General features: G+C 43.4%; 1 protein-coding gene across 1 annotated transcript in view; it reads left to right on the forward strand.

Moving 5' to 3' along the window:
* Positions 1-12,973, forward strand: part of LOC126194768 (protein turtle-like) — a 914,596-nt gene that overhangs the window by 243,616 nt on the left and 658,007 nt on the right. The window contains exon 2 of the mRNA XM_049933054.1: positions 3,029-3,072. The gene's annotated coding sequence lies outside the window, so the exon portion shown is untranslated. The remainder of the gene's footprint in view (positions 1-3,028; positions 3,073-12,973) is intronic.

Genomic DNA, 12,973 nt, shown 5'->3' on the forward strand with positions numbered 1-12,973 from the left:
AGGGGATGGTCTGATGCAAAGGGGGGGGGGGGGAAATCCCCCCCATCCCCCCCTGCAAATCGCACACTGGCCCACACCATATGGAAACACCACCAGTTCCCACAGTGCCTTGTTGACAACTTGGCTCCGTGGCCTCGTGGGGTCTGCGCCACACTCTGATCCTACTCTGAACTCTTACCAACTGAAATCTGGATTCCTCCGACTAGGCCACTGTTCGAGAGTTGTCTCTGGTCCAGTCTATATGGTCATGATTCGAAGAGCGTGCTACAGTCGATGTCCTACTGTTAGCAAAGGCACGTCGGTCTTTGCTACCATAGCCCATTAAAGCCAAATTTCGCCCCATTGCCCTGAAGTATACATTCGTCGTACATCCCACATTGATGTGTCTGGTTATTTTACGTAGTGTTGCTTCCCTGTTAGCACTCACTGACAACTCTACGCAAACGCCGCTGTTCTCGGTCGTCAAGTGAAGACAGTCGGCAACTGTATTGTCCGTCGAGAAAGGTAATGCCTGAAATTTGGTATTCTCAGCACACTCTTAATACTGTGGATCTTGGAATATTGAATTCCCAAAAGATTTCCGAAACGGAATGCCCCATGCGTCTAAAAATGGTTCAGATGGCTCTAAGCACTATGGGGCTTAAAATCTGAGGTCATCAATCCCCTAGACGTAAAACTACTTAAACCAAACTAACCTAAGGAAATCACACACATCCATGCCCGAGGCAGGATTCGAACCTGCGACCGTAGTAACAGCACGGTTCCGGATTGAAGCGCAGCGGCTATAGCTTTTACGAAATCTCCGATGTTGCAAAAGGTGCATGTTACACAATTACAAGAGACACATACAGTCGTAACAAGTGAGAAACTAAAATTAAGCATATAGAGTCCAAGTTTCTCAGTAGTTACGGCTAAATGTGTGTCTTCCGACTAAAACTCTGCATACATACTGCTTTCGTAGCGTATTGGTTAGCATTGCGGTCTGCAGTGCAGGAGGACCCTGGGTTATATTCCCAGTCCGTCGTTTTTGTGAGCTACATCTGGAACTGGACCCGCTCAGCCTTGTGATGTCAGATAAGGAACTGCTTGAATAAAGAAGCACCGACATGCCTAATGATTCATCTACTTGCAATAACGGTGGAAGGACTAGCAACGTGCTGACCACATGTCCAACGATCATAAAACGCTCCTCCTTCTGCCTTCTATGCAGCAAGTCGGCCAGTCGGAACAGGTTTAGTGCGTAATAGGTGGATGGTTTTGATTAAACTTGCATACACTGACCATGTTGGTATGAAACAGTACGAGAACGTAAAAGAGAAGGAATATTAGGGTTTAACAAACAAAAAATGGCTCTAAGCACAATTGGACTTAACATGTGAGGTCATCAGTCCTCTAGACTTAGAACTACTTAAACTTAAGTAACCGAAGGACATCACACACATCCATGCCCGAGGCAGAATTCGAACCTGCGACCCTAGCAGCAGTGCGGTTCCGGACTGAAGCGCCTAGAACCGCTCGTCCACAGTGGCCGGCTTAGGGTTTAACGCCATATCGCCGAGGTCACTGGAGAAGTAGCGCAAGCTCAGGTTGGGTAAAGATGCCGAAGGAATTCGGCAGATCCTTTTACTACTTGCCTTAATAATTTTTGAACATTACGGGAAACCTTAATCAAGACGCCTCGATGTGTGTGTGAACCCCGGTGTTCGAGGCAGGCGCTTCATCACGCAACAACCCACTCAAAAACACAACTACAAAAAATGTGTATTTTATTTACTGCATATCTGTTTTTTCTTCATTTAGGACAATCTAAAATAAAAGTAACATATTATGGAAGGAATATCAATGCATGCTGATCAATAAAAAGAGTATAAAGGTAACCGATTGTCTGTGTTATAGTAAAGTGTCCTGAATTTCATAAATACAAAGTATGATGGGGGCATAACTTTCCGTCGACGACGAGGTCATTAGAGACTGAGCACCAGCTTGGATTGTATAATGATGGGGAATGAAATCGGTTGTGCCCTTTTCGAAGGATCTATCCTGTCACTTGCCTTAAACGATTTAGGCAAATCACAGAAAACCTAAATCTGGATGGACGTATATGGATTTGAGCAGCCTCCCTACCGAATACGGCGATTTTCCATTCTATATTACACCCCTATATGGTACATAGTTCAAATCATTGATAACAAGGTCTTTCTTCTTCCGGACTTTACATGCTATCCTATAGCCAGTAGTATCAAACACATGCTGTTAGCTTTTAAATTGGCACATTTACACCCCTGGTCTATTTCCTTTGCATTCATTTCTTCTTACATCGCTACTTTTTATTGTGATCTTCAGTATTTTCGGGGCCAACATACCCACCCAAATCGAAGAGTTACTTTCGCTATATTATAAAAAACGATTTTAATTCCTTTCTCGGTTTGCTTGCCTAGCTTACTGTACAAAAATTCCATTGATTTGGTTTGTATTTTATTAAATCTTTCTTGAGTCGTCCTACTTAGTAAATTGTGAAATGTAAACCCCCAGATCTATAAAATATTTTGTCATTCCCACTTTCAGACCTGATAGTCTGCAAACAATAATGTCGATATCTCAGGTACCCGCTAATTTTAAGAACAGGTCGGTTTGTTTCTTCCCATGCTTGAACCAAGTGGTCCATCTAAATAATGAATAATAACGCCGATGGTGCCCCTGTCTTTGCACTGAGAATTTCTACGGCTTCGCTGGAGCGCCTAAATTAAACGAAACGTAATCCTGCTGAGTAGATGGACCTGATAGTCAGATGGAGGTTCAAAACGCTCATTCATCCTCCGGCAACAGAAAACCATTCGAGTTACAACACTTTCATCGGTCGTGGTTAAATATGGACCAGCTTACTCAAATGACTTAATCGAATGTTTACGAGAACTCACCAAAAACTTGTTCTTCCCACAAGAAGACCGTTTTATAGAGAAATAAAAAAAATATGTTTATTTTAATTTCAGATAACAACTTTACAGTGTATTCTCTCTTTATGTTTCAGATGCTGATCTTCACCTTGTAACCTGCAGTATTGAGAAAACCATGGTAAGTAGCTGTCGTTCCTTCCCACTAATCTCAGTAATATAGATGTATTCTGTCCAGCAGAGGCCAAACTGGTCTACGTTGTCGACTATCCACTGACAGCTCTTTCCAATATTCATTTTCCAGAGGCATTTAAAGGTCAACATCAGTTACATCTACCTTCGATGTTACAAGCCAACTTCTTCCAAATGTTCCGGCAGCATCGTATGCACTGAGGAGGGTTATACGACTAAATACTATGCTTCCCTGTAACATGAGCGCCTATAACTAGATGGAAATTGACCAGTTATTGTATTGGGAAAAAACGTATGGCTCACCTGTTTAATGTGTGGGCCCTACACCTATCTCGAACTCATTTACTTAACGTAAACGTAACTTTTATTTCATACACCATTATCGGACAAAATTAGTGTTGTATGTTTGTTAATTAACGATTTTCCCATGTACTAGTGTAGGGCAATGTTATCACGCTGTGTACTTTCTGAGATGAACAACAATGTTTAATCTAGATGTTACATTCATTTCGTTGCATATGTGTCAGCAGTTTTAATACCGGTGGACGCTGTCTGTGCTTCTGGAATAACGCTGTGTTCTTACGCGTAGTTATGGCATCAATAAGTAAAGTGCGTTCACTATATTTTCACGTTAAGAACTATGCTTCTAGTTCTTGATAAGGGTGCTTACTGTCACGTGATGCCTTTCGAATCAGTGCTATTTATTTTCTGCCAATTTGCGTTCTTCTCTAATGTTAGTTCTGTCAAGTTATATTCCCTCACCACTTCAGCTGAAAAACATACTTACGACGTGACAACTGATACGGCGTCAACATTTTGGACAGTCTGCATTGGTTGTTTTCCAAAGAGTCTTCGCGCAATCGTGAAATAAAGCCAGTGCCTGAGAGTTTGACAGGATTGGGAAACGCTTCGGAAGCGGTGTCTACAAGGTGTGGACCAAACAATATCCTGCAGTGTGGTTCTATGGTTGATTATCATTTCACTCGCGGCTTCGCCCACGTACACGTACGGCACATAAACTGCACACTTCTCATTCTCCCCGTATCTCTCCATCTCCTCCTCCCCCACCTCTGTGCATCTCCTCCTCTCCCATCTTAGGATGGTTCTTATGAAAGGGCACGCCGACTTCCTTCCCCATCCTTCCCTTATCCGACGGGACCGATGAACCCGCTGTCTGGTCCCCTCCTCCAAACAACCAACCAACCCCATCTCTGTCCAGCTCCTCTTCCCCCCCCCCCCTCTGTCCTCCTCTGCCTCCCCCTCTCTCTGTCCTTCTTCGCTTCCCCCCCCCCCCCTCTCTCTCTCTCTCTCTCTCTCTCTCTCTCTCTCTCTCTCTCTCTCTCTCTCTCCCTCTCCATTTCCTCTTCATCCCTCTCTGTCCATCTCCTATGGCCTAACCAAGCCAGTGGGAGCTAGGAGGATCTTAGCCCCGGAGTACTTCATCCCAGATAATAAGTAGTATGTGTGCGAAATTTGGTTGGGACTAACCCAGTGTGGGAACCAATGCTGGGCAGACAGCCTCCTATCGCCGTTGACGCAGCAGCCCGTTCCTCAGACTCCAGCAGGCGGTGTTTAACTTTTAGCCCAATTAGGCATCATTTAGTGTATCAGTCAGGTGTCTCTGTGCCATCACAGCACTGTACAAAATCTTACACAAAGATTTTGACGAAAGTAACGATCCTTTCAATACCGCCACCGAATCATTAGAGACGTATGAGCTTGCATTATCCTGCATGTAATAAGAGTAGGTCTTTTTGTTGATTGTTACAGTCGACACATCCTGAGAAAGGCCGCTGTAACATTACCGAAACGTCGGACATTTTAGCATGTCACTATTTTATTTTATAAGATGGCGCGGTATTTCACTTGAAAGGATTTTAGTCCTTTCACAGCTGGGTGCTCCAGAACAGTGCACACATCCGTGTGCGGTCAGGACGCTCCACACAGCAGTACCCGCCATTTTGGTTATAATATGGCTCTTTGAATATTCTAAAACGGTATAACATTACAAAGAAGCACATTTCAGAAATTTCTTGAGTGATATAATTCGAAACAAGCCACAACACACAGTCTCACATTACTTGTTCACAGCAGTAACGCGCCTCCTTTCGTTTTTTGTTCTTGCTGCACATTATGCCTCCCCTACTGGTCTGTACTGTTTTATTGACGATTCAACAATGCATGGAATGTGCGTTTAGCGCATCCACAATGGATCTGTCCGATAGACGACTACCTGATGCTTTCCTTTCTTGGTGGTATGTCTGTAAAATCTCACGAATGAGGCTGAGATGTAATTCGTTGGCTGAAGTGTTCTCGTCGGTGGAAACCTTGTAAATATCGTGGTAAATAACACGTTAAAGGAGTGGAAAACGGCATTTCAGTGTTTTTCGAACACCTTCCGAAGCCTTTGTAGTGTGTCGTACTTGTCCATTGGAGCCATAGACTCATTGTAATCCAATACAAATTTTGGTTAAATTTGCCGGTATTAGTTTAGCGGCTCATTTTCACCGCTGATTTCATTGCAACTCTGTGAAATGTCATCAACATAGACATGCCTCTTTTGTCATACCACTTGAAAGTCATCGTAGTGTCTGTGCACCTAAATTTCATCTCACATCTCTGCAGTTTGCTATCAAGTTTTGGCTTAGCTTTCCTGTTCAAGCGAACTGTACCTACTGCATTGATTCTCTCTTCATGCTAGTAATGGATTAGAGAGGGACTTGTGTACCAATTATCCAAGCATAGCTTACCCTGTATAGCGTGCATTTATTAAGAAAATCAGACGTTTACTTCCTGTCAGATGTATACGTCGTTAACACTGGAGGCACGATGACTGCCCGAATATACACGTGGCTAGTAGTTGTTAAAGCTATGCTGAGTATGTGTTTCTCTACTTAATTTCAGCATAGAATTTGCTAGGTTAACATACACTACTGTTTGTGAAAATTGGAATGGCCTGAATCACTCCAAAATCGGAAGATGTGGAGAACAGTGAAAACATAGGTGACGCTCAATTGACGCGAAGCTGTCGAGCGAAGTGGTAATGTGCAAGCAAATGCCTTACACAGAGACAACAAATGCCGGTATGCTTCGCCGACGTCAAATGGCGCAATATCAGCGTCTAAGTGTGTTCAAACGGGGCAATATGATTGTCTCGTACAGGGCACGCTGCTATGACATTGAGGCATGTGTGGAACCAGTAAATATAAGAGGATCGCACAATGTGACCACATGCTATCTTGCCTGCATGAGCTTAACCGATAGAATAGCCTTATCCATAGCATTGACACGACTTTGAAGCACAGCAACTGCTGTGAGTATACCCGGTTTGACGCCTTCTGCTGAGGACTGGGCTGGTGGCATGCACTCTATTGTGTCGGGTCCCGCGTACCACAAACCACCAACGCCTCAGACTGCTATGAGCATGCGAACCCCGTTATTGGCGTGCTGAATGGCAAGATATAGTGTTTTTAGACGAGTCCCTCTTCAACTTTTCCTACAGTGATGGTAGCGTAGGTATTACACGCTATCACGGTGACAGCTATCGGGAATACTGCATCGTCGAGCAACATAGCTGACATACGTTGAGTGTGATGGTTTGGGGTGTTGTTGGCTATAACAAGAGATCAGACCTCCTACTTACCGAGGGCAATCTGAGCATCAGTCGTTATATCAGGGACATCTTAGAGCCCGAGGCAATGTCCTTCCTGCAGGCAGCCTCACATGCCATATTTCGGTAGGACAATGCCCCGTCACGTGTGTTGAGCAGTGTGCAAACCTTCGAAGAACAACCACTTCTCTGGCCTGCATGTTGGCCTGACATGTTACCCTAGGAAAATATGTAGAATATGATCGATCTGGTGCTTCGCCGATCACTGTCGATTGTTTATGGACTTGTCTACAAATTCCGTGCCAGTATTCTTCAGCATTATTCTAGGCCTTCATTTACTCTGTGCTACAATGTTTAGAGGCTCTGTTACATGGAGTACACTACGGTTTCACACTGCACTGAATTCTCATGGCCAAAGTGCATGTACAGTTCTCTAACCCTAATCATTTGTGTACTGTCACGACCCTCATCTGTAGACTAAATTTCATTGTAACCAAATGTCTGAAAATGCTTTTCTGTGGCTGACAAAAGAATGTAATGTTTGTATAGTATCATGAAAGATGAAAATAAAAGTCGGCAGCTCGTGGTCGTGCGGTAGCGTTCTCGCTTCCCACCTCCGGGTTCCCGGGTTCGATTCCCGGCGGGATCAGGGATTTTCTCTGCCTCGTGATGACTGGGTGTTGTGTGCTGTCCTTACGTTAGTTAGGTTCTAGGGGACTGATGACCATAGCTGTTAAGTCCCATAGTGCTCAGAGCCATTTTTGATGAAAATAAAAACTTATAAGAGAAACGTAGATTTTACAATGGAAAATAACATTCTGCATCTTTTACACGACGCAAGTTAGCTAAACGTTACTTGTCTAACTTTCAAAGCTGGAATTGAAATAAAAACTGTTTACACTGTAATACAATCAATCCTCGATGTCTGCAAATGGTTCATGTACCCAGTCCGCACATCTTTCGTGATGCATCCAGTTTCCTTCAAAAACTTCTCCGCCTTTCGCGATTGCGGTTCATCGTATCGCGACATTGCTGCTCGCGTTGGTCGAGATCCAATGACTGTTAGCAAAATATGGAATCGGTGGGTTCAGGAGGGTAATACGGAACGCCGTGCTGGATCCCAACGGCCTCGTATCACTAGCAGTCGAGATGACAGGCATCTTATCCGCATGGCTGTAACGGATCGTGCAGCCATGTCTCGATACTTGAGCCAACAGATGGGGACGTTCACAAGACAACAACCATCTGCACGAACAGTTGGACGACGTTTGCAGCAGCATGGACTATCAATTCGGAGACCATGTCTGCGGTTACCTTTGACGCTGCATCACAGACAGGAACGCCTGCGATGGTGTACTCAACGACTAACGTGGGTGCTGGAATGGCAAAACGTCATTTTGTCAGATGAATCCAGGTTCTGTTTACAGCATCGTGATGGTCGCATCCTTGTTTGGCGACATCTCGGTGAACGTACATTGGAAGCGTGTATTAGTCATCGCCAAACTGGCGTATCACCCGGCGTGATGGTATGGGGTGGCATTGGTTACACGTCTCGGTCACCTCTTGTTCGCATTGACGGCACTTTGAACAGTGGACGTTACATTTCAGATGAGTTACGACCCGTGGCTCTGCCCTTCATTCAATCCGTGCGAAACCCTACATTTCAGCAGGATAATGAACGACCGCATGTTGCAGGCCCTGTACGGGCCTTTCTGGATACAGAAAATGTTCGACTGCTGCCCTGGCCAGTACATTCTCCAGATATCTCACCAATTGAAAACGTCTGGTCAATGGTGGCCGAGCAACTTGCTCGTCACAATACGCCAGTCACTACTCTTGATGAACTGGGGTATCGTGTTGAAGCTGCATGGGCAGCTATACCTGTACACGCCATCCAAGTTGACTCAATGCCCAGGCGTATCAAGGCCGTTATTACGGCCAGAGGTGGTTGTTCTGGGTACTGATTTCTCAGGATCTATGCACCCAAATTGCTTGAAAATATAATCACATGTCAGTTCTAGTATAATGTATTTGTCCAATGAATACCCGTTTATCATCTGCATTTCTTCTTGGTGTAGAAATTTTAATGGCCAATAGTGTACTTCTTACTGTCAACAGTATAAACTGACGCTGAAAATTTCACCGCTCAGTAGCTTCAGAACTAAAAAACAAAATATTTATTTGTGACACGAGCTGTAGAGCTACAAATTCTATCAAATAGCGGAGTGACATTTGTGCTTTATTACGAGCACTGAATGCGTCCAGTGTCTGACAGCAGACCCGAGAAACACCAAGTGGCCCGTAATCCCCGATGACCAATACTAATAATAAAAGAGCCTATATTTTTCGCTTAATGACCTCGACAGGGAAACTCTGGCGTATACAAAGCGGTAGCGACAATATTTCTAAGCGAATGTGTCAAGAAACGGGAACCCACACACCACATAGTGGTGTATACGCATCACAGGTGTGGCGCCCGACGAGTGAGCCTCGCGCGGGCAGCCAGTGTGAGCTGCGCTGCCACCGGACAGCCCCAAACGGCCCCCGCAGGCGAGGGGCTGGCAGGTCTGTAATTGGACGGCTGCGGCGTGGCGACGGCGAGCTAACGTTGTGACGCCCGCTAACTCAATAGGCCGCTAGCGGCAGCCGCGCCACGCATTGCGCCTGCGGGTATGCTGCACGCGCGGCGCCGCCGTTTCCTCGTTAGTCTACCCGCTTCTTACGCCGAGCTACTGAAAGCTCCTTATTAATTACCAGTGAACACCTGACTCTCCAAAGAATCGAATTCCCACATATAAAACAGCTTCAAACTTACGATTACTTTACAAATGGAATAATATGTTACAAATAATGACGTAAAAAAGTCGCAACTTCATGACGGAATTGTACGACATAAACGAAAATTGACAGACGTGTTTTTAAATCTGCAATATGATGTCTATTCAAATTTCGCGCCATTCGCATACGACTGGCGCTAATAACGTCGCTATCAGGATGCAAATCAGGTTCGCTGTAAATACACGCTCTAATGGTTGTGAGCGTTACTTACCTTAGATTGGACGTTGTGACGCTCCTTCTCTCCTTCTTCACTCGCCGGGAGGAAACGCGACTCGTAACGATGTTCCTCCCCGTCTGTATGACGTTGAACAGCACCTGTAACTCTCGTAAGAACACAACTCCTCGCGTGGTTTAGAAATATTCTGTTATCTATCCGCAACAGTCTTCTCAGCTTGTGCGAACTGGTAAACTTCAATCGTTTATTTTTATGCCCCGTTAGTTCCGAGATGAAATAAAATCTTGATTCTTGATATCATCATTACGGTCGTTTTTCACATCATACATGGCGAGTATGAAATTTTGCTGTCTGCTATTCCGTTGCTATGCCGTTGCTACGTCAAATTATTAACAACGGTCCGACGTAACACCAGAGATAACTTATGTTGGCGTAAATGTTTTTTTTTAATACGCCATAATACTGGTTTAAACTAATCACTTTTCACTGCCCATTATTCATGTACTCACTTAGTCACTTATGTTTAAACTTGCATTAATACCCATTGTATTGTCCGTTTAATGAGTTAGGCGACACTTAAGATTTACCTTTTGACTCAGATTTGATTGTTCTTTCTGTAATTACTTGTTTGTCCCTACAACACACGCACACTGATATGTCATTCAAGATTAACTTCTGTTCAGTAATCGTGACGCTGACGACAACTTTTGACTAATCGTCGTACTTGTCATTCTTCATGTCTTCGTTTCAGTGTGTCCTACTCAAGGCTACGAATTTTTTTTTCTGTCGTTGATCCATTGCTCTCAAGGTTTGTAACTGTTCATCAGTACGAAGGCTAAGTCCGATAAATCAATATCACTCAACTGAAGTCTAACACTCGTCTTACTATACCGTCTCATTGAGAACGGTAGAGATTAACTTTCTTCAGTCGAATGACTCAGCAATACTTCAATCTCTGTCTCACGAAATATCAAACTTTCAAAACTGAAACAATCTAATAGCGTTTTCATGCAGACAACTATCGCAAAAGTACTCTAGAGCCACTCAAGAGCAACTAACTAACTGAAAATTTCCATATCCTAGTTGCATTGTAGTCGCGTTAAAATTTCCTTTTTGATGCGGCTACAACTCTCTTCCATGGTAAATGTTATCTTTGACTGAATTACTTTCTTGGATGTAACCTTCGTTCATATGATTTTGAATTTATTCTATAATTATTTGATAAAGAATATATGATAATCCTTTCATTTTATCTCCCCTTTTTGCATGCTATTCTCAGTATTTGAATGATATAGGTGTTAATCAAACTATTACCAGTGTAGATTTTATCGTCAATAGTTGCCGTCACTGTCAAGATGACTCACTTCCCTACTTTAAGTTCCACAAGGTCAGTTAATTGGGGTTTTCTGTCCTTGGGGCGTTACAACGTGTTGAGTTCATGTTAGTTAAGAAATACTTTAAAGCGACAAACACGCCTTATCAACACTCATTGAGGTTCAATAAAGTCATAATAGGGCTTCGAGAAACTGGACGTTGCTTATGCGAATTGCAGGAAGACTTGGCAGGAATGTAGCAACTGTACGTGATTCCTTGCAGAATACGGCCGCACGATGACCGGGTTCCATACAGCCCCTTAGCACTCCCGAGAGGGAAGACAATCTTCTTAGGTGCATGGCTCTGGCGCATCGAATTGCATCTGCAGTAACAATCTGAGCAGCAGTTGGCGCCAAAGTGACACAACGAACTGTTTCAAATCGGTTACTTCAATGACAGCTCCGAGACAGACGCACTGTAGTGTGCGTCCCACTGATCTCAAACCACCACCATTTGCGACTTCAACGATGTCAAGCGAGAGCTCATTGGTGGCCAGGGTGGTTCTGCCTCAGTGCCAGTGGTGGCTGTGTGTTGGTTAAAAGGAAACCAGTTGAGGGCCTGCAGTCAACCTGTCAGCGTGCTAAACATACTGGAACTACACCGGAATTACGGTATGGGGTGCCATTTCGTATGAAAGCAGAAGCATCCAAGTGGTTATTCCATGCACCATTACTGCAAATTTGTACGTCAGTCTGATGATTCGACGTGTTGTGCTGCCATTCATGAACAGTGATTCAAAGAATGTTTTCCAAAGGATAACGCTCGCCCACATACCGGTGTTGCAACCCATAATACTCTACAGAATGTTGTAACTGGGCATTCTCCTCTAGCATTACATTTCCTCAACAGTAGTTGTCGATACTAGTATCATTTTTCGAATTTTGGGCTGTTCAGTATTGTCTCAGCTGCATTTCTGAAAACTTTCATATAATTTTATATATAGTATGTTATGATGCAAGCTAAAATTATTTAAAGGAATTAATTTATTGTGGGTGTTACAATCGATAAGTACCAGTTCTGAATGTACAGTTAAATTTTTTTATAAACATTTGAAATTACGAGTTACTTGGCACACTTAAAATTTATATTATTAATTACGGAATCTAGTACTGTTTACTATGTTTATTTCTGGATTCATTTATGAAATGTTAATCGAACTAACAGAAATTCACTAGTCAAGAAAGATTGTATACCCTTTGGAGTACTGTTATTTCCGCTGAGTAAGACAGTAGTAAGCATGCCTCTGATGTGATCGGACGTATTTTTGTATTTTGTACGAACAATGTAATCTAGGCTTTATTAATGTGAAAAATCAAAAGACTGTTTGATATACTGAAATATGACAAAACATATGAACATAACAACAAAAAATCTCCAACAACAACCTTCAAATTTATTTAGATCAGTTCAATGATGAGGACCTAAAATGTGAGAATTTCAGCTTCAAGAATCAGACCCCTACACAAGAAGAACTGGAACCAACTCTACGTGAAAAGATTAGTAAACTAGAAACTTTATCTTAATCTTCGCTCCTCTCAAATCTTCATAAAAGACTAATGTGGACAACAGCTGCAAGTAGGAACCAGTGGGAAGATTACAGTGTCGACATGGCTCTTGCTCTGCTCTATCGGCAGATTTGTTTCGAATCGATCACATATGGGACCTCACTGGACGACAACTCCGTTTCATGCACGAACATCATTAACTGTCCCTGCATTGACCGACCAAGTGCTGAAACATGCATAGACCTACACCCCACGAACTGACATCTGGTACCTGTACAACACAATGCATACACGTAAGCATACTTTCATTCGACGACATTCTGGTTGTTACATCGGTTATTAACGTACCACCATTTCACATTTCGCTTTTGCAATGGCTTAATTTGGG

This window comes from Schistocerca nitens, chromosome 7, assembly GCF_023898315.1.
Source record: "Schistocerca nitens isolate TAMUIC-IGC-003100 chromosome 7, iqSchNite1.1, whole genome shotgun sequence".
Taxonomy (NCBI): domain Eukaryota; kingdom Metazoa; phylum Arthropoda; class Insecta; order Orthoptera; family Acrididae; genus Schistocerca; species Schistocerca nitens.